Raw genomic sequence first — 21,472 nt, forward strand, 5'->3', positions numbered from 1 at the left:
GTTATAACGTGAAACTTTTCACGTAATTACGTGATACTGAGCCAAATTATTTTTTGGAGGGTGGCAGCAATGTGCTTCCGTAGATATCTATGGGAAACTCAAGCAAACAGTCAGTTACTACTACAAGTCTTACTCTTGTGCCTCAGTTCTTTTCAAAAACAGTATTTGGTTGGAACTCCCTGGTTGGATCTGACACTTTCTGATGAATGTCTACAATTATTAATACTGACTGTTTGTTGATGCTCTTTTCTTTCCAGGTTCTGTAATCAGCAGATGGATTAAATCCAATGAATTTAGTTGAATGGCTGTGTGGAACTCAATTCCAACTCAAAATCCAGCCTAGGATCCATTTAATTAGGAGAATGTGTATACAGAAATGGATGGTGCACTGTTGTTCTGCACATACAATCTTTCAATGATTTCATGTGGTCTGTGACTTGTCAGGGACAGTTTATTGACCGTTAAATTAAGTACCTCTTACTGGTAATGTCTGTTTTTTCAATAACAAAGTCAGGACAAAACATAGCAAAAAAATCATCTGGTGTTGATCTTTTGAGTAGACTTACTTTTGCACAAGAAGCTGGCAAATCTGCTGATGCTGAAGACTCTATCAGAGCATATGTGACAGTAACAGATCATGCGACCATAACACCATTAAACTGACCAATTGACAGAAGACAATCACACCTGTAGAGTTGTAAACACAAAAGGAAATATGTTTAAAGAAATACCATTATAGTAAAGCATTATAGTAGGAATACAAAACATTTAAATCAAATTAAAAACATTATTTTTGTACACTTCACATTTCATAGAAAAACAAATCACCTAATTTTTCTATTATGTCTTTTGCCATTGTTTTTAAGGAGCATTGTGGTCGCCATTAAAAAAGGAATGTGCTGCTGCAGAGTACTGACAGTGGCCCTTCTAGAAGTGTCACAAACGTGATTTTTTTTTAATGAGAAGGTGCAGATTCTGGTGACTTCAAGAACTGTTGTATAACTATGTTGTTGCACTCCTACAGCATAGTGCCATTCATTACAGTGGAAGGCTGCGTTTGGGTTCTTGGAATTTTCTCTTATGTGTTTCTTGTCTCACTTGTTCAGATGGTTCCTTAACTACTTCCCTATCGAATGATGATGCTATATATATATATATATATATATATATATATACACGCTGCAAGCATTTGTGTGCACGGTAATGTGTGCACTGTCTATTTCTAAAGGTGCTATTTGTGTTTGTTTTCCTATGGGAGTTTGTACCATTTACTTGTTAATTAAATTTGCCTGAAGTTTGAAAGAGGAGAGAAAATTACTGGATAGCCTGTATGTGTGTGTGTGTGTGTGTGTGTGTGTGTGTGTGTGTGTTCTAAAGGTGCTATTTGTGTTTGTTTTCCTATGGGAGTTTGTACCATTTACTTGTTAATTAAATTTGCCTGAAGTTTGAAAGAGGAGAGAAAATTACTGGATAGCCTGTATGTGTGTGTGTGTGTGTGTGTGTGTGTGTGTGTGTGTGTTTGAGTGATAATAAGACGAAAGAGTGAATTTGAGTGGAAAACAGGAAAGGCCAGGTTGTGAGCGCCTGTGATTATAAGTCTGTGATGAACACTAATGAAAAATAATTCCAGTTGAAAATAAGATTGGACAGGAGACAGGACACTGCAAGCGCCTGTCTCATCCTCTTCCTCTTTGTCATTCCTCCCTCGTTCTCCCATTATCATAAAGTCCTTCAATTTTCCTCTCTCTCTCTCTCTCTCTCTCTCTCTTTGAAGGCCAGAACCAGATAAAAGGGAATGTAGTGGCATGCAAGAAATGAGAGTTGGTTAAACCCCTGAATGTGCTATTATATTTATCAGGCCTGGACACCAAGCTTGACAAATTTAATTAGCTGTGAGGAACGACCCTTTTATTATTCAGAAATTTTCCCTCCGTTGTTTACAAAGAGGAGCAGCACTCTACTTCCTCCTTTGACGTTATTTAAAATATTCTCGTGTTTCTCAATGGGCCATCTACATTGTTGCATAGGGGAGTAGTGATAATTGAGTGTAAAAATGCAAGAATGGTAGAGAATCTCGCAAGAGACAGTAAATCCCAACCCCTCCCATCAGGCTTCCCTCCATAACCACTCACCCAAACACATTTTTATGCACAGTGAGTGCACGGGCAATTGAAATGATTGGATGAGCTTATTACTGTCCTGTGACAGCCACAGATACTGAACATTTGATTTATTGTTTTCTGTCAGAATGTAAACAGAATTTTAACAAACATAACAAATGCTTTTGAAATTATCTACCCTTTCTTTGACGATAGAAAGGGCCATGTGCTGTACAAATTATAAAGCCCCTTGATTAAAAAAAACAAACAAAAAAACGTTATATTAAACTATATGATTAAAACTGACCTGGCTTGCAGACTTGTTTGCCAAAGAGCAAATTGTACAATTATGTTAATAAACCAATTTATATATTTCTTATGTCCCACTGTAGCTGACGCCAGCAATACAGCCATGTGTTACCACAGCAACACCAGAAGTTAGGGTGATATTGTCACATTTTATTTCTGATTGTATTTTCTTTATTATGTTATACATATTTATGGAAAACTTTCTGCAGTTTAATTCAGGGTTCTTTGGTTATATTGTTGAAATGTTTAAGAATCCATTATTTTGAAAGTTTACTTCCTGTCCGAGTAACATAATTCGCGCCGTAAGTTTGAGTGAGAAGAGGGAGAAAGAAAGAGACAAGAGGACTGTCTACTAAGCAGGCGTACACGGTAATTATTATGAATGATTAAAATTTTGTACCTTTGTGTAAAAAAATAATGTGAGAATGATGTATATGAAATGTCTTTATTTTGCTACAGTTTTCACAGTGCTCTGTAACTTTGTTGAATGGTTGTGGACATCAGTAAGAAGCGTGAGTCGTGTTACCAGGGTAGATACAGTGAAAACGTGTCCTAATCCATCACAAGGCTGACGAGAGACGGTGTCTATATCCTGCAACAGGCTACGCGCCAAGACGAGCGGCGGTGTGTACATCCTGCAGCAAGCTACAGGTCACAGTGGACACTCAAAGGAGCAGCTTCAGGCTACAACGTGAGTCCTCGGGTTAAACTGTGCAACTACTAGGACTACTAGGCCTCAGGAAGTTGATGGATAGAACAAAGATACTGTTGATCACAACAAACAAGACATTAAATGGATTCTGAACATTCAAATGCTTGGATAACTCCAATTGTGTTGTTCTGCTAAAAGGACTTTTTCTATGGTTGGAAAATTTCAAGCTGAGTCCTAAATAAAAGTGTCAAGGTTGTTATGTTGTGTAATTTGGTTATTCACTGCTAATTATAGCCATCATATCCTTGTAACTTATCTTACTTAACTTGCTTCTTCCCTATTGATAATTTTTGAAGGTTCAAAATGTTTCAAAATGGTGATAGTCAGTCTGATGTCAAGTTAGATGAGGGTAAAATCAGAAAATCCTCTCGTGAAAGACTAAAATGCAAGAACTGAAAGAGGAAGTGTTAATTCCAAAGGAGAATAAGTTTATAGCAACATACCAGAAATGGAAAAATAATGTAAGAGGGACTTGTACAAGGTTGAAGCAAGAGTGCTCTGAGTTAAAGGAGCTGTATGATAGCATCTGACTCCAAGCCACACCAAGTCAAGAAATTTGTAGAAAAGTTGATTGTCACGAATCCCCAGCCAGGATGACTGTTTGTCTTGTTTGTGTGTGGTTGTTTGTTGTCTGTCTTCTCCTGGCAGTGCTTGAGGGGGCATGCCTGCAACTGATTACTTTCACCTGGCTGACATCACCTCATTACCTCATCACCTCACCTGCTCCTCTTCAACTGCTGGCAGTATTTAAGGAGCAGCCACACAGCCAGTCTTCGCTGGATCGTTGCCAAGTATTGTGTATGCTACAGCCTTCAAGCCTAAAATCCTACTGTGTATCAGTAACTGCCTGTTTCTGCCAACCTCCTGCTGTCTGTGTTTTTGCCTGCCACTAACCACGTCTCTCTGCCTCAGGGATCAGCCTACGTCTCGTGTAGCTGCTGCGTGGATCTCCACCCTTCAGGCCTGCCGGCCGAACCCTCTCTGTTTGCCCCCACCTCTGGACTCCCACACCTGCCGACCTGCTCCCTTTTCATTCCACGCATTCACCCCCTGATTCAATAAACCATTACATTCTAACCCACTTGTTCCGGTCTGCTTCCGGGTTCCCCTCTGAACCGTGACATTGATGACATCAGACTTACTGCAATTGATGCGAGTGCGCCTCACTGAAGGAGGAGACAGGTTTGATGCTAAGGCAGAGAGAGCAAGGTTATGCATGTTACTTGACAATGAATATGCTAGGTACATATATGGATCCGCAGCCTCCAGAGTTACCGCACGCAGCTGTCACCATTCGGAGCATCTCTCAGAATCACCTAGCATTTCAGCTAAGAGGGCAGAAACCGCTGCTCAGTTGGCAGCAAAGAAAGCTGAAATTGATATAGAAGCTCCTATTGAAGCTCAACGTCAGCAGCTGTATGCAAGCAAGTTAATGGTAAGCCCCCATTCACTCACTCCATCCCAGGTCAGGAACAGCAGGCTGTGAAAAGTGAGACATCCTTGGTCCAGGCATTGCAAGAATCATTAGCTCTTGCTCGCCTTCCAACCCCAGAACCTACTCTATTCTTAGGTGATCCTCTTAAGTTGACAGAAGCGTGGAGCATGAGCTTTAAAGCTCTTATAGAGAGACGATGCTCCAACCCTGCAGATAAGCTGTTCTACCTGCAAAGGTACATAGCAGGAGAAGCTAAATCTTTCCTTGAGGGCAGCTTCTAAGGAAAGACGAAGAAGCCTATCAACAAGTATGGAATAGGTTGAACACAAGACCATTCCTTTGTAGTGCAACAGGCTTTCAGAGAGAAGCTAAATATGTTGCCAAGGATTGGTGGAAAAGAATATGTCAAACTGAGAGAATTCAGTGATTTCCTGCAAACATGTAGTAATGCCATATCTCATATAAATGGTTTACAGGTTCTGTAATGACTGTGAGGAGAACCAGAAAATGCTGGTCAAGCTTCACGATTGGGTGACATCCAGATGGAACCATTATGTCGTATCTCTTATCTCGACGAAATCCAGATAAGAGATACTGAAAAACCAAAGAAATGGAGCACACCATCACAAAACTCAGACATAACCAAGTGTAATTGCTGTGGGGAAAATCACTCCATTCATAGATGCCAAAAGCTCTTAGAAATGCCTGTAGAAGAGAAGAAAAAATACAAAATAAGCTGTGCTTTGCATGTCTGAAAAAAGGTCACAACTCTAAAGACTGTAGAAACAGAGTCATATGTGGCATTTGCAGAAAGGCGCACCCAACTCCATTGCATGAAGATCGTTCCCCAGCAGAATCAAAGCAAAGTGCAGTTGAAGAAAGTACAGCCTCATTATCTTGCTGCGTGAATGGAGGAGAAGGTGGGAGCACATCTATGGTTGTGCCAGTGTGGATTTCAGCACTGAGCAGCTGATAATGAAACCCTAGTATACGCCCTACTGGACACACAGAGCAGTCACACATTTGTTGATCAAGAGGTGTGCGAAAGCTTCAGGCAGCAATGCAGCCAGTAAAACTGAAGCTCTCCACCATGATGAGGAAAGATTCAATTGTGAAGGACCAAAGAGTATGTGATCTCACTGACAGAGGTCTCTCCTCAAACATTTCCTTCAGCTTACCTCCAGCCTACACGAGAGACTTCATTCCTCTTGACCGCGCACCTATCCCCACCTGCCAAACAGCCAAAAAATGGAAGCATCTCGTCAACATAGCCCATGAGATACCCCAATTAATGGACTATGGTGTTGGATTATTGATTGGCTATGACCGCTCCAGACTGCTAATTCCAAGAATGGTCATCACTGGGGGTGCCATTAAAACTGATCTTGGTTGGAGCATTGTGGGAAGCGCGCCACAGCAGGTGAATTCTAAAGATGTGACTGGTCTTTGTCATCGAGTATCTGTCAGAGAACTACCACCTTTAACACCATCTTCTGTCATTAAGGCTCTTGAGTCTGACTTTGCAGACACAAAATCAGGTGACAAAAGCATATCTCAAGAAGATATTTGCTTCCTGCAGATCCTAAACGGTGGAATTCCAGCCTACACGAGAGACTTCATTCCTCTTGACCGCGCACCTATCCCCACCTGCCACACAGCCAAAAAATGGAAGCATCTCGTCAACATAGCTTAAGAGATACCCCCATTAATGGACTGTGGTGTTGGATTATTGATTGGCTATGACTGCTCCAAGAAAGGTCATCACTGGGGGTGCCATTAAAACTGATCTTGGTCGGAGCATTGTGGGAAGCGCGCCGCAGCAGGTGAATTCTAAAGATGTGACTGGTCTTTGTCATCGAGTATCTGTCAGAGAACTACCACCTTTAACACCATCTTCTGTCATTAAGGCTCTTGAGTCTGACTTTGCAGACACAAAATCAGGTGACAAAAGCATATCTCAAGAAGATATTTGCTTCCTGCAGATCCTAAACGGTGGAATTCAGCAAAATGAGCATGGCAACATTGAGATGCCTCTTCCTTTTAAAGTACGTCCTCACGTCCCAGACAATAAGAAGCTGGCTCTGGCTCGGCTGAAGCACCTCAAAAGGAAGCTGGACAGAGATCCCAAGTTCAAAAACAACTATGTGAGGTTTATGGAAGGTGTTTTCACGGATGGTGATGCAGAGAAGGTAGACACCCAACCAGAGCGTGGGAAAGCCTGGTATATCCCACATCAAAGGGTTTACCACCGAGGAAACCAGACAAGATTTGGGTGTTTTTCGACTGTTCTGCAAAGTACAAAGGCACCTCATTGAATGATCATCTGCTAACAGGACCCAACCTTACAAATGGCCTCACAGCTGTATTTTGCCATTTGCGTAAACATCCCATCGCAGTCATGTGTGATGTGGAAAAAATGTTCCATAGGTTCCATGTCAGCAAAGAAGATAGAGACTATTTGCGGTTTCTCTGGTGGGAAAACGGGGACACAACTCAGAACCCACGGAGTACCGCATGAAGGTGCACCTGTTCAGGGCGTCGTCTTCCCCTGGCTGCACCAATTATGGCATGAAACATCTTGCCAGTCAAAATGAGGAAGAGTACCCTTCTGCGGCCAGCTTCATCAGGAATCACTTCTATGTTGATGATGGCCTCATAAGCGTGAAATCAGTTGGTGAGGCAATCGAGCTAGTGAAGGAAGCTCAAGCCGTGTGTTCCAAAGGAAAGTTGCACCTTAACAAATTCCTTTTTTTTAGTGATAGTCGAGAGGTGCTGGATTCCATCAACATTGCAGAACATGCTGCGGAGGTAAAAAAATGTTGATCTTAACCATGATAACTTACCAATGCAAAGGGTGCTTGGTATAAGATGGAACACAGAAAGCGACAGCTTCTCCTTCAAAGTGACACTTCATGAGAAACCAGCAACAGCGACGAGGTATCCTCTCTGTCGTGGCTTATTTGTACGATCCTGTAGGGTTTTTAGCGTCATTCATCCTTGAAGGAAAAAGAGTGCTGCAGGAGATGTGTCAGGGAGGGATGGGGTGGGATGAACCACTACCTAGGGATTTAAAGCTAAGGTGGGAGGCTTGGATGAAGGATTTAGAAAACCCTGAGAAGATCGAGATACCAAGGTGCTTCATACCTGACAGCTTTGATGAGGTCCAGAGAGTTGAACTGCATCATTTTTCTGATGCGAGCAGTCAAGGATATGGACAGTGCTCTTACATCAGGTTGTTGAGCAAAGAGAACGTGCACTGCTCCTTGGTAATGGGCAATGCAAGAGTCGTGGCAACCAAAATAGTCACCATACCAAGGTTGGAGCTAACTGCCGCAGTAACTTCAGCAGCTGTAAGCAACATGTTAAGGGAGGAGCTAGAGCTCAAGATCAATGAGGAGTATTATTGGACTGATTCTAAAGTGGTTCTCGGTTACTTCAATAATGAGGCATGAAGGTTTCATATCTTTGTTGCGAACCGAGTCCAGAGAATTCGAGAAACCACTGACATAAGACAGTGGCACTATTTCGATACAGGAGAGAATCCCGCCGACCACGCCTCCAGAGGTCTCAAGGTGGCTGACCTCATTGACTCAAATTGGCTCTTTGGTCCTACATTTTTATGGGAAAAGGAGACAAACCAGGTCATATCAGACCTGTTGGTAGGAGATCCAGAGATCCAGAGGTGAAGATTACCCAGGTGCTGAAAACTGAGGCTGCAAAGCAATTTGACATCCAAGGGCACCTGTTACGGTTCTCAGGATGGCCTACAACGGTCAGTGTCATTGGTCATATTCAGCGGTTGGCTATATGAATCAAGACAACCGAACCATTAAATGAGGAAGAGAGAAGGCAAGCCGCACTGACTATTGTCAAGCTTGCACAACAGGATGCCTTCCAAGAGGAGTTGAACATGCTCAGCCAGAAATCAGGAAAGCTGCCTTGCAACCACCAACTCTATCAGCTTGACCCGTTCATCTAAGATGGTATAATGAGGGTGGGAGGAAGACTGAGAAAGGCATCTGCACCTCTTGAGTTGAGACACCCAGTAATCCTCCCTAAAGATGGCGCTGTCACAAACCTCCTCATTGCACGTCATTCAAAGACCTGTTCAGAAGAGTAGCTAGTAATAGGGGAAAGGCCAGCCATTGATTAAATGTCTCCTTTTAAACTAAAGGTGGTCTTAATACTGAAGTTAATTTTCAAGTGGGTATTAAAATTGTTGTGGACATCAGTAAGAAGCATGAGTCGTGTTACCAGGGTAGATACACCCACCTGATTGGATCCTCCTAAAATATCTATAGTGATGCATGTGGATGTAAATAGAATCTCTTTACATTTACATTGTTTGATCTACACAATGAAATGGTGAGTAAAAAATAATGAATGGCCTGTCTAAACAATTCTATTTTGGGTTCTTCAGTCATATAATAATGGCTGGTCGTAAAGGCCTCCTGTCACAATAGTAACAATACTTCTATACTTTTTGTCTTTTTTCCCCCAAGGTTCAGAGTAATAATACACATTTGTTTTGCAAAGGGCACCTGTTTGTCATTTTAAGATGATACAGAACAATTAGACAACATTATGCTGGCTTTTGTGTGTTCAAAACAATATTGTGTTAAATCAGCACACTGCACAAACACTTGTAAAGCCTATGATCCCTGCACAAAGAATTAGTCACTTGATGACACATGTTGCTGTTATAGGTGTTTGCAAGAGAAGCTAAATTACCAAGCTAGGTAGATCTCAGTGTAGGCATAAGAGTCAATTCATTATTTATTGTGTACTCAGTGATCTGGGTTACCTGGTGCATCCATCAACATCCTGGATCCAATAAATAATGTGTAATATGCAGGGCCGGTCTTAGCTATGGGCAATGTGGGCAGCCGCCCAGGGCGCAGTTTCCGTGGGGGGTGCGCGAGCGCCCGAAAAAGGAAAAAACCTCGCGAATTTTCGATATCGCCCAGGGCGCAAATGTGGCCAGGACCGGCGCTGGTAATATGCATGTATGCTTCCTTCTAGCCTTGGATTGACTGACTTGGCTTGCAGACTGTCGATCCTCCTGCAAGATTCACTGCTTTTTATATGTAGGCTACTGTGGCTTTTTATGTAAACTATAGTAAATGAATTTCTGTGCTGTGCAACATAAGAAACAAGATGCAAATGATTAGCTGTTGTCTTTACTCCTCATCTCCTCACTAATGTATGTTGAACAAGGTTAAAATACTGAATAATATAATGTGGGAGCTTGACAAAGAGAGGACAAAAGAGAAAGTAGTACAAAAGTTTAATTTCCAACTCAGCATGGGCAGCCCAAGTTAATTAATCTTTGCGTCTAGTTTAACACAGTTTAAATAATGTATTAAGGCCATTAAAGAGAAAGAGGAGAAGGAGGAGACAGGGCGAAAAGAAATCTCTTTCATTTTATCATTCTGAAAGTCATTTCAATCAAGAGCAAAGCTTGTAAATGTAATGTATAAGTAATAAGTTTAATATATATAAGTACAAGTGACTGATCCTTTGTACTCACAGCCAAATTTAACATAGCTTTAGACACATGTGCAATCAGTTCTTGGCTCTTTGCAGATTTTGGGGAACAGCATCATTTGTTTCTTCTTTGAACAGTATTTCATCATGCAAATATCTCTTTGACCACAAAATGGGCTGTTGCAGTCTGACTTGCATCATTCAGTGTGTAAATTAAAAGTATTTGGTCTCAATTATAAATGGGTGCATCATCAAACCAACTTTGAACTATAAGTTGCATATATTTTCAAAAACTATGAAGGTTTGTGGAGGAGTAGATGATCTGTCTGTAAAAAAAAAAAAAAAGCTTGTGTGTCAGAATGTGAGTTTTTGTGAGCTTTTCTCTCCCTTTCCCTCTAGAGTCATTATTACTTGGCTGCTGCCTGAACTGTCAATCAATATAACCTTTGGAAATATCACTGTATGTGTGTATATGTGTAGTTTTCATGAAATAGATATATGTTTTATACCCCACAACCATGTATTTTCGAAGGCTATCCATTCCACAGTGTTTTAAAAGAAGCTCATTCAGCGAGCAACTAGTGATGCTGCAGTGTTTTCACTGAACAACTCTGAAGGTCTTTTGTTCCAGCAGTGGTCAGATATTTTTGATGAACACTTTTAGTTGTGGTCTCAATCCATAGCACCTCTTTCAACTCATGTCTAAAATAGCCTTTTACCAGATAATTTATTTGTTGTGAACTCTGAACGCAGTGTCTGTATTGTTTGTTGTCTGTATGAGTTGATTAGGTGGCAAATGAGTTTCCCCACTAGGTATTGATAAAGCTGTCTAAAATAATAATGTAATCTACTCTGTTCTCCATTTCACTCGCATTGAAAAACTATAATGTGAAGATCAGTTTGAGGTCAGTTTGCCGGTTTGTCACCCATCCAAAGGAATTATGCAACACTCACGTCAATACAAAGAATGGGCTTTTTGTTTTAGTGTAAGTAGTTTGCTTTTCAACAAGGTCTTGGTCCTGATTACATTTTGGATGTTGTGCAGTTCAGTGTACGTGTGTATACAGTAAGACATGTATGATAATTCCAGGTTAAATTTCAGCCACGTGTCCAGAAAATGTGCCTGGTAATGCGGAGTGACACGGTTAAAATAATAAAATGATCATTTATAATTGACCATTCATTAAGAGCCACACCAACCAACCTCACAAAATGCCTTTCTTCTGTCCACAATTGCAAATTGGGTGAAGTGTCACTGAAATACTTTGATAAGAGACAGTAGGATGGAGAGAGAGAGAGAGAGAGAGACAAGTGGCGACTCTGCACCATGATAGATAAGCCAGGCAATTCTCAGGCAGCTCCTCATATCACCTCTTACACTTGATTGTGGGGACAGAAGAACCTTTCAGCAACACCAACCTCCTTCTCCATCTTTATTTTTGGCCTCTAATTTGTACTGAATCTTTTTAATACACTGGAGAGGGATCTACATTTTAATTCCTCAGGTCTTGGTCCTGCTCTTCGATGCTATTCCCAGTGAGCCTCTTTGTCCTCTATTGAATTTGCTATAAATGTGTTTAACCCAAATCACTAACAATGTATGAGGAAATCTTATTGTTGGGGAGAACCTTGGGGAGAAGTAATGTGATTGTGGGAGCTCATGGTGGTGGTGGTGGTGGGGTGACACAGACAACAGAAATGAGAAGATTAGTTTTTGTAATTCATTACAGAATAATCTTCAATTGGTAAGTTGGCATAGTTTGCTCCTCCTCTGTCATAGGGACTTGGCACTGGAGGGTAGCTGGTTCAAGTCCAGTATGGAAGGTGGACCTCCTGGGCACTGCAGAGGTGCCTTTGAGCAAGGCACCGAACCCCCAACTACTCTCAGGGTGCTGCTCTATGTGGCTGCCCATCACTCCACCATCTCTCTCCACATTTGCATGTCTATGAGCCCTTTGTGTGCGTGGTTGTATTTTGGGTAAAAATGCAATCAATATGGCTTTCATTCAATTTCTTTCCCCTTGTCTTCATCCTGTTGGTGCACCTCTACCTTCTTTTCCTCATTTCTCTGGTTTGCCTTTCTTATCCTTCCTTTCTTTTTCTCTGTCCCTGCTTTCATTGCTCAACTCAGACTCCCGTAGATCACAGTATGTGTTGTCTGCAAAAAGTTAGCCTCACATTTTGAAGTTGTTATTTCCTCTTTCTTTCTCTCCATTCCCAGACTCCACTGTTGTCTTGTGTCAGAGCTCAAATAGTCTAAACCTTCACAGAGCAATCTCATCCATATTTTATAAGACAGCACTGTCTTTTTCTCTCCACACACCCATTTTAGTCTGGGGGTACATTCAGGAGAATGAGGGAGAGGAGGAGAAAGGACAGACCACATGGCTTGTGAGTGTGATAGACAGGGGAGGCTAAAAGTGAAGCATAATGGAAGCTGAAATTGGGGAAGTGATTGAGAAAAGGGGCAGAGGCAGGAGAGTTGAAAGGAAAATCATCAAAATGCAAACCCTGTGCATTTGTGTGTATTTGTCTTTATTTCGTGTGTATATGTGAGTGGAAAGAAAAGTCCTGACCCAGTCTATGGATGAGCACCTGAGCCCAATTACTTGCATAAGCTGCCATTTCCTGTTTGCCTCTCAGAGGAAGCACACATACACACACCTATCATTCTCTTGTACCCTCTGGAAATGGCATAAGACTAGCTGGGAATGAGCCATAAAATTAAAAAGTGTGTTCATTTTACTTCATTCAGCATTTGTCACCCTCCACAAAAAAGAAATAATGTCACATAAAGAAATGTGTGTCGCCAATAGTACCTCTCTGATACCAGTGCTCCATTTCTCAAATTTAAAATCTGTATACTTTTGTGTAAGATAACATTAGACTAGGGAGTCAGCAGCAGCTGTGACTGAATGAATGCAACTGATAGCAGAAATATAATGTTTTATAATGCCACTGACTAAGAAACTTTTGGATCACTCTATACCCAATCTGCTTAATGTCAGTATCTTCACCAATACATAGCCCTTCTAAAGTATGTTTTAATGTTTTCAGATAAGTTACATGTTCTTTAATTGGTTGAGAAGTCTCTTGTTCCTTCTTGAAACACTTTTAAAACCCAGCAGATCTCAGAAATACATTGTAATATAGCTTAAGGCTTTTTTTAAGCTCCAGGAAACTTGATGTTTTTGAAATATAGGGTTTTCATCTGACAGCTGCAATTTGTTAGTTGGTGTCAGCTCCTGTTTTTGGCTCCATGGGCACACCTATAGTTCCAAAACACACACACACACACACACACACGCGCACACACACTTCTGTTGTGTTTAACGAGCAGGAACCTCCATCGAGCAGCGAGTTGGCAGGATAAGCGACGCTTGTGTTTTATGGGGGAGATGTTTACTTTGGTAAGACACATTGAACACAGTGTACAGATACTGTGCTTTGCCTGCCTCAGATAGAGGAGTCTTCATCATTAACTCTCTCGCTGTGCTCATAAAAAAGACAAGTGCACACAGTACAAGCTGGCGAACACCTTTCCAAATATATAGACTAAATTCCCCCTCTTTCTCCTTGTCTTCTCCTGTCACTTATATTGTGGCTAACAATCAAATCCATTGCAGTCCTACATCACAGCCACCTTTAGCCCTAAAACCTAAACTTTACCTGGTCAGAGGAATACAGGTATTTCTAAAGACTTCATGTACCACACATGCTCTCTTTTTCATCTGGCTATCTACCATGATTGTATCACAGCTACTTGGAAATGATCTTCAGGATAATAATCCTAAATATCCAAGTAGGTCGTTAGGGGATTTCGAAGGGTTAATTTAACACATGAGGAGGATCGTGTAGTTCTTTAATACAAGTTTAAAACATTAAAAACACCAACACTCTAAATACTATAGCCATAGTATATAATATATGGAGCATTGCATTGAGGCAGAGCAATGAAGTCCTGCTTGCATGAGCTGATTGGCATCAGCTGCCTCATTCATGCTTCACCATCAGTGACTCATCATGTACATCAGCTTTGATTCATACTCAAAGACTTCAAAGTCTTGTCTTCCAAATGTAACTGCATACATTTTTGCGATAAATAATGAATCTACAATATGCTATACACTGTTTATACACTGATTATTGGACATGAATGTACAGTTATATTTGACAGAAAAGTCTGTGATTTTTTTGCAAAGCTCCAAGTCGAAAAATCCAAGTAGCATACCAAGGGATTCTGCTGGGAGCACTAAATCCCCCATCAGATTGGCAAAGCAAACATATAGCCCAATAAATCAAGATTTAGACAACTTATCACCATAAGCATAAGTCAGAGAAGTGCAGAAATGTTTACCAGGAAAAGATGGGATGATTTAAGGAGCTGTAGCCTTCATAGCGGTTTGCAAAAATGCTTAGAAGAGTTGAGCTGCTATCAAAGCAGAATTCTGTACTTACTGTAGCTTTGAATGATATTGTTTTTTCCTTGTCAGCTAACAGCACATGCTGACGTGGCACATAATCTAAAGATTCCAGTGAACTGAACAAACCTGAATGAAAATAATGTCCAGTGAGCTCATGCGTACAGAACATCAGTGCTGTGTTATGTTGTAATAGGTGTTAGTGGTGATGGGTGTCTTGCTCATGGGCAAATGCAGTGGTAATTGTGGAGGAGGTGGATGAGACTTTTGCTCCTTTCTTCTCCAAAGATGAAGAAATCCAGTGCAGGATTCAAAATGGTGACCTGTTCATGAGATGTCTTGATCATGTCAGCAAGGCGTGGAGTGTTAAACCAGGCTAAACCTGTAGCACACAGAAGCATTAAATGCTCCATGGTCTCTTGCATGTACCATTTCATTATGAGGTATTGCCTTTCACTCTCTTTCATTTAAATGCCTCAGGCTATACCGGCATGGTCATTAACTGACACTGTCAACCAATATTTCACCTCATTTAAATTCTTGGGAAATACTAGACATCTCATTTGAATTTCAGCACTGCAAGATAGTTTCTCACTCTGCCAGGTAGGCAGTGGAGCATTGGCTGATGCCATTGGGCCATCAGGTTTTTGTATGTGAAACTGGTATTGAAGCTTGCCATTAATAATGGGCTCTTCTCCTGAGAATATTAGCCTTGCAGACTTTTGTCATACAATCGATATATTGAAATCTGCTGGACTGTATGAGATTATTGCATCAAGGGAACCTAAATGTGTTAGAAATTTAAGCCTTTTGCTAAGAATTAAACGATATAGGTTGATTTGATTGTCCGCCCATGTATGACATTTGATGCCTTGAGTGAATGATTGACATGCACGACTGAGAATTATGGTGATAGGATGCTCTATATGCTAATTAAACAGCTTTGAATTCCAAGTCTGCACAGATGAAGTAGGTGAATGCCAATGGCTAATGGCTAATGGCCAAGTGCAATATTCAAGTCGCAGGTAAAAGGTAAAATGTGCCACAAGATATCATTATAAATGAAGCATTGTGGCTCTACAGGGATGCCCAAAGCAACTAATCATATTCCCCAGACATAGCATGCTTGTTTGGTGCTGATCCTAGTACCAAATACCTTTTTCATTGAAAATGAAATGCTATTATTACCATTCCCACTCTGTGTCTCATATCACAATTAAAATATGTGTCAAAATAAAAGTGTTTTTGCATATTGTTCAGCCCTAAACTACACAGACATGCAAGAACTAAATAGACACCTTTAATTTGAATTTGAATGAAGGTGTCTATTTACTTCTTGCATGTCTGTGTAAATGTACAGTCTGTTCATGTAGTACATCATTAGGGTTGTGGAAAAGCTATGAGTTGTGACAATAAAAATATTTTACTGACTAATGAAATCAAGTGATAGTCACAAGATCAACTCTTTTATTTTAGAAGAAACTTAGATAATTTGTTGAATGATAGCATTTCGTAAGCTCCAGTTTTGGTGAAGATAATTTTTCACTTAACTAGTGAAGGAGTGGGAAACTATTAGAAGGCAGCGCATATGTCGTCTGTTTGCAGTTCACTGTATAAGCTGAAGGCCTTTCAGGGGCTGACCAGAATACAGTAAATATCAGCAGGGAGAGAGAGCAGTTAGAGACTTGAGATTGATTGTTTTCTCTTGCTGTTATGGACCCGCAACCGTTTTTCTTTTTACATCAGGGAAAGTTGAGTAGGATCTTTCATGTATTGTGAGAAACATAAAAAGCCCTTTTCAACTATGTGTAGCCCAGTGTGGGGCATCTTGGTGCTTAGTGTGTGAACTGTGTAACCATTCCTTTACAACCTTTGTTTCCTGTCTTTCTACACAAATACTGTCAAATAAGAAATGAAAAACTCAAAGTGCAGTTTCAGTAAAAACCCACAGGTAGAAAAGCAATAAAGTATAGCTTGCAAGCATGTTGGCCAAAGGGATACAAGTGATTGATTCATTTTCTCAAATTCGACAAAGCTCCACCAGAGCCAGACTAATAAAGCAATGTGTTAAATCAGTGGAGTAGCCCTTTAAAAGATAGCGCTGTAATTATTTTATCTTTTATTTTTAACAAATCCCCTGTAGAGACCAGAAATAACAATTTATTGTGAAAAAAAACTATACTGATATTGCTCGTGCCTATATAAAACATAAAACAAGGATTAAGAGTTCTATTCTGTATTTGTTGTTTTATATTGTTCTTCGTCATTTAAATGCTTTTAGTAGTAAGGTGTGTTTAGCCGCCACAAGCTATTTGTCATGGAAGAGCACTGACTCTTAACACCACAGCCTTGTGTCACTTTCATGTCTTTGTTCAGAAGTGTGAAAAGAAAAATGTAGCCAGCCACTTCATTCTCTCAGGACCTTTTTCACTTTACAGCATGGATTTCCCATGGCTGTCAAGGCTGGGTGAGATGGGTTTGGGCAAAAAAACCTGAGGTGAAACAAGCCGGTGGGGGAAGGCTTGTGACGGTTTAGACTAGAGGCTGATGTATTATGGAATAGTTTACAGTTGACAGAGAAGTGTTCTGTCACTGTAGATTGGTATAATTTGTCGGGGGACGTTGGAGTGACACTTGACAGCCAAATATATCCTTTTGAGGATCAATTACTCACCCATGTGTGATTGATATGTGTCTGTAAAAAGTCAGAGATTTGTTCTGTAAAAACAGCAACTGGGGGTTGATTATAATGGACTGAAGCAGTGACAGTGCAAAGACATTTTGTTTAAACTTTCAAATTGTGATGGATGCACAAACAGAAGGAACATAAGAACTGAATAAAGGAATGTTTTGTTGTATTGTCATGGATGTATAAAGAGAACATGGATATCGCATTGGAGGTGGGGCTTCATTCATTCCTATTTAATCTGGTAAAAAAAAGTTTGATTTAATTTCCAGTATCCATCCATCAGGATAGACGTCATTTGACCACTATACCAAATTGGCTTCAAAGCCCAGCGCTCCTCTTGGGGTTACTTACTTAAACCAAAGTCCGTAATGGTCTGAAGCTCCATTAAAATAAACATGTCAGTCAGCACACATGGTCTACATGGATATTTTTTTATATAAGATTTATTAGATTTTTGATAGTTAGCCAGTTCCTCTAGCCACTGTAATCACAGTTTAAAATATATATTTTTGTTTTTATTCAGTTTAGTTTTTCCCATTTAAATGTTAGATACTATATACAATGGACATGTACAGTTTTTATTTTCTCAAATTGCTCAAAATTCTCATAATGAGTTTAATTTGCAGTTTTAGTTCTAATCTTTTTGTCATAAAAAGCTGTATTGAATTTTCACCAGGTGGTTTGTTTACTTACAGGCCTCTCACTCAATGTCAATGTGACTTTAATTTTCCCCCTCACATACATCCACTCCTCCAGCTGTTTGGCTTAGGAAGCAGCCTCAGTGCCAGAGACAGTGTTGATCCTCCCAGCATAGGCCACTGGTGAGGATAATTGGTGGCAGGTATTACTCCAATGATTCACTCTGCATGAAGGAATGGAACTGCTTTTCTCACTTCAATGGACAGAGCCTGTGACAACTCTCACCCCAGAGTGCAAAAATCAGCAGCTGCTCCACTGTGAAAACACTTTTGTCAGCAAGTGATACATTAATCCACATTTACTGAGGAAAAACTGTTTTAGGCCCACCATTTTATCTTGAAAGTTGATTTTGATTTGCTTTGATAGCTTTAAATTAAATACATTTTCAAATTAAAGCAAGGTTGATGAGGAAATGCAACTTGTCTTCAAAACAGTTTGTTGAGACACGAGAAAGGCCTAAGCATATTTTGACTTAATTAGTTTAATCCTGGAAACAATGTCCGTTGTCTTTTTGTCCCTCTGGAAGCAAGAAATTCAAATTCATAAAAAGCATCAGGAGTCTACATCTGCTACATTTTCCTTTTCCAAGGTCAGGTACAATAACACACACACACACACACACACACACACACACACACACACTGCACACTGCAATGCCTTTTTCAGGTGGACCAGAAACACTTGCCATTACTTTTCATAATGATTTAGAATTACATGTCAAAGTGTGAATGTACTGAATGCACCAAAGCAAGGAGAGGCGAACACCATTTTTTCTTGTAATACATAAAAGTATAATATTAGTAATGCTCAGTAGGTTGTGAAAAAGCTGTCAGCCAGATGCGTTTTGAATGCATTTTGATATTACATCACTGCAGTTAGTGTGTATGCTGTATGGGCACCCATGAATCTGAGTGTACGTTAATACATAAATAATAAATGCTGTAATTACTTTACACTATATGGGTAATCTGAACAATTTTTGGCATTCAAAATGTTTTCTGTGCATCAAAAGTGTCTATGAATATATGTATCTAATAACAGAAGAAACAGAAAAAAGAGAATTTATTTGCATTAAATTCAATGGTTTTGTGTGTGTTTTCAATGTGTACATAATGGCATTGGTGTGAGTCTCCAGTTGGCAGAATACCTCATTAAATGCTTTGTCACCAGTCATCCATCAAACCCTCGCAAGCAGAAGTAATACAAGTGTTAAACACTTCAATTCCTCTCCCGTTGTTCTATACCAATAAAATATGCATAGAGTATGGATTGACTCCAATCTGCATGCTATTTCAAACTCAGCTGTAGAGGATCTTACTGGTTGGAGCAGGAGTGAGAAGTAAGTAAGCATAGTAAATTATAGAAGTAAAGTAAATAAAATTCTAGTAAACTAGAATAAATCTATAGGTAAACCTCACCATCAGCTGCTGTCCTCAGGGGATTGATGTCCCCATTGATCAAGTAACCAATAAAAATATCATGAGGTCAATGGAGGATGTGAGTGATTGGCTTTCGTGCCCCTCCTCATCTGACACATTAACCCTGATTGGCACATTGAGGTCAATAGGACAGGAAGCCAGATTGTCATGTTGCCATGACCAGTGGTACTATTGTTCCAGCGTTTAGCCTGACTCAATCCTTCAGACACTTCAGTTAGTTCTGATTAGAGTCAACAAACCCTGATCATTGTATTTTCCACAATTTTGTCCCTGATAAAGCCATCTCAGACAAACATTTGTCCATCAAACATTTGGTCAAAATTAATGATGCTAAAGCCAAAAATGATGGCTTAGATGACTGAAGGGTACAGTATGTTTGCTCTTTCTCTTATGGATAGAAAATATCTTCTATTACTGGATACTTGATAAAAACCATCTATAATCCTATAATGTGTATTGTTATTATTATGTATTATGTTTGCATGTGACCTGCTCCCAGAGACGTATGCCTACAGACCCAATGGAACAATGATAGGAACTGGGACTAGACAAAATAAGCTCAGAATGAGAGAGGTTTGAAAGCAAAGAAATGACTTGAGGATAGGTTGCAAAAAAGATCACTCATGGTCACTCCTATTGTCCTCTTAGAAGACTTAAGAGCTCTGTGTTAACTTACTTTGTTACTCCCAACCTCCATGGCTGTGAAGTGAAGCCAATGCGGAAATCCCTAAAAATGCAGTTCCCTGAAAGGCCACTTGAGGTTGGCTACAGAACGAGTTAATCTTCATAAGCCCCAATATTAAAATGTCCAAATTCACAGTAGAAATAAAGATGTTTACAGCATGGCACAAAAAATGTTTCATTCAGCCCATCACAGCTCCACCCCAGTTCAACCCAAGCTCTATGTCTTTGCTCAGTTTACCCAGGAGGCAGCAGAGACAGGACTGCCAAGATGGGGGTTGCCAGAGCCACCACACTCCGCTTCACAACGGCTGTTCAGAAACCTGTAGGTGACACCACAGAAAGGACGTCCATGTTTCATAATGTTTGCTCCTTGTAAAGACAGCTGGCAGAATTTGTGTGTGCTGCGTGCACTAAGGTTGTTCACTCTCAGTTAGTATGGACTAACCATGAATCTTAGAGAAAAGACAGGCTACGTGATGCGACTGTAATCCTTTTTTTGTCTGCTCTTTGCTGGTCTGCTTTGAGCAGACTGCACAGCGGTTCAGAGACCCATCAAGTCCAGGTGTAAGAGAGAGGAGAAAAGAGGACGAACAAAGGGTTTCCTGACCAGGTCGGCATATCAGGTTACAGTTGCAGGAAGTGCCCGGAGGAGAGGTTGCGACTGTTTACGTAATAGCTTACATTTCACAGTAAAAGTTTAGTTTATATCACACCAAATCAATGAATTCATCTATGGAGTCTCAATGATCCCAGCTAAGATTGTGAGTTTGAATATGATTATACTGCTTGCCTTTCTGTCAGTGTGAATGAATGAACATACATTGGAACATGGAGCTTATCTCTGTCACATTCCCATATGCATGTGACATTTACTGCTTCCAAAGGGTTGGACTGTGTGTGTGTGCACTCCTCTGTAGGATTTCGTGGCACCTAGGTAATTATACACTATAATCAAATTTCTACAGTCATATTCTGTAAATAGAGTCCCCTAAATCTAACACACTGGACCTTTTAAAATTGTTTTACCAAGATATAACTCAGTTAACTCACAGTTAGTAGTTAAATTGTTGCCAATGTTGGAGATCCATTAAAATTTAGGGCACTTTCTGTGGTCAGGATATCAGTGGTGGAGGCCTGCTGTGCTCTGCGTATCTGAAGGCAAAGAAGGTAATGAGGACTATGTGGACCTGCCGGGACAGCAGGGTTGCAGCTGTTCCTCTTCAGCCAGCAACATAAACAGCTTAGGGCTTCACAGACTGCCAGTTCTTTCAGGTGAACTTTCTGTCACTATGCCACATTTTGATGACACAAACACCTGTGATATGTGAAGCCAAGACTGTAAACCTTATCCTATAATTCTTTGTGCGCTCCAGAGGATGCAATCGTTGGCATCACTAAACTGGCACACCTACGGTCGGGTGTCACCAGAGGATGGAAATGCCCCCACCCCCCCACAGTTTGTACAACAAACCAGACTTTGCTAATGGAGGGGGTTCAT

The sequence above is a fragment of the Larimichthys crocea genome, chromosome I (genome assembly GCF_000972845.2).
Source record: "Larimichthys crocea isolate SSNF chromosome I, L_crocea_2.0, whole genome shotgun sequence".
In the NCBI taxonomy this organism is placed as follows: domain Eukaryota; kingdom Metazoa; phylum Chordata; class Actinopteri; family Sciaenidae; genus Larimichthys; species Larimichthys crocea.